Source organism: Protobothrops mucrosquamatus, unplaced genomic scaffold (genome assembly GCF_001527695.2).
Source record: "Protobothrops mucrosquamatus isolate PMUCROS unplaced genomic scaffold, P.Mucros_1.0 scaffold1116, whole genome shotgun sequence".
Lineage (NCBI taxonomy): Eukaryota > Metazoa > Chordata > Lepidosauria > Squamata > Viperidae > Protobothrops > Protobothrops mucrosquamatus.
Window position 1 is genome coordinate 375,516 of NW_015387335.1, and position 2,238 is coordinate 377,753.

The following is a 2,238-nucleotide window of genomic DNA, read 5'->3' on the forward strand; positions in this document are numbered from 1 at the left end:
TCTATCACTGTTTCTCAACCAGAGCAACTTTAAGTCTCCCAACTCCTAGAATTCCCCAGCTGCCGGTAGTATGGTGGAATTCTGGGAGTTGAAGTCCACACCTTTTAAAACTGCTGAAGTTGAGAAACACTGCTCTGTATAAAGATTAGGGGAAATGGCATATCCTCTTCGGGATCCTTTCCCAGTTGTTGCCAAACACCAGAGGAAGCAAAAAAAAATATGTTCAGAATTCCAGAGTAATCTTATTCACGTTGATTTTAATTGAATTTCAATTATGCGAATTTAGTTTTGTCCTCGTCCCGCCGCTTAACCTCCCTCCCCCCCATTTTGTTGTGCAGTCCTCTTCCATGCCAAATGGGGACTGGAAAAAAAGGTGTTTTTCACTGCTACCTGGTGTAAATGTGATTAGAAACACAGGCCTAGAATATATTTGCCCTAATGCAGGGGTAGGCAACCTTGGCTCTTTTATGACTCGTGGACTTCAACTCCCAGAATTCCTGAGCCAGCCATGCTGAGGGGAAAGAGAGGGGTTTCCAAGCTGAGCCATGCTGGCTCAGGAATTCTGGGAGTTGAAGTCCACTAGTCATGAAGGGGCCAAAGTTTCCCTCATGCTGGCTCAGACAAAGGAATAAGGAGCTGATTAGAGCTAGGCCAGGGCTAGGCCACCTTGTCTCTTTTATGACTCGTGAACTTCAACTCCCAGAATTCCTGAGCCAGCATGGCTCAGCTTGGAAACCTCTCCCTGTCCCCTCAGCATGGCTGGCTCAGGAATTCTGGGAGTTGAAGTCCACGAGTCATGAAGGGGCCATAGTTCCCCCATGCTAGCTCAGGAATTCTGGGAGTTGAAGTCCACGAGTCATAAAAGAGCCAAGGTTGCCTACCCCTGCCCTAATGTATTTGGAGCCACCTCCGTTCCACATGCTGTAGTAACTTGGATTGTAGTTTGTAGCTTGGTTTTGAGAGTGTTCATTGCAGGCTCGAGAGAAATTCCTTCCTTAAAACATCTTGACTAGTTCTCAGCTTTTGCGTTGAAGGTTTTGCCTTTGTGGGGATGGAAACCGAAGGGTTGGGTGGAGTTTCCTCTTGAGGTAACTTTGGGGTCTTCTTCCCTCAACGGAAGGATGTGTGCCACGGCTATTGTTCCTCCATGTCGTCTCCCACAGCAGGAGGCCAACGCAAGGAGGAAACGCCAGGAGTTGCATTCACACCACAACAGCGGGGTGCACAAACCCGTCATAGAATATTACACAGGTAGTTCTCGACTCACAACCGTTCCTTCAGTGACTGTTCAACAGTTACAATGGCAGTGCAAAAAAGTGACTAGTGACATTTTTTTTTTACATTCACAACCGCTGCAGCATCCCTGTGGTCACATGATCTAAATGTGGGCGCTTGGCAACTGGCATATATAAGATAAAATAAGATAACCTTTATTGTCATTTTTTTACTGTGGGCACAACGGCACACATCAAAAATGAAATTTAGTTGCCCGCTCTCAAAGTGAAACACATACATGACGCACACCTAAACATGCCATGAACAACATATGTATAGATCCACATCCCTACATATACGTAGCAAATAAATATTAAATACTGTCCATCTTGAATATATAACGGAAGGAGGAAGCTTGAGAGTTCGCAAGGTTAATGCTGTATGGAATGAAACTATGGCTGAATCTGGATGTTGCAGTGTCCCGGGGTCATTTGATTGCCATTTGCAACCTTTTGACCAGCAAAGTTAATGGGAAATATTCACTTAACCCCCCGTGTTACTATACTAACTTAACAACTGCAGGGATTCACTTCACAACAGTGGCAAGACAGGTGGTAAATGGGATGAAATTCACTTAACGGTTGTCTTAGCAACAGAAAGTTTGGGCTCAATTGTTATAAATGGAGGACTACGAGTAGAGGAGGGGAGAGGGAAGAGAAGAGAAACTTGGAGATCTTCTAGTCCAGCCCACTGCTCAAGCAGGAGAACTGTCCTATACCATTTCAGATAAGTGACTGTCTAGTTTCTTCTTAAAAACTTCCAGTGCTGGAGCGCCCACGATTTCTGGAGGCAAGCTGTTCCACTGGTTAATTGTCCTCACTGTCAGGAAGTTTCTCCTTAATTCCAGGTGGCTTCTCTCTTTGATCAGTTTCCAACCATTGTTTCTTGTCTTGCCCTCTGGTGCTTTGGAGCAGGGCTTTTCAATCTTTCCACCCATTGTACCACTTTTAGGATATGGCAACA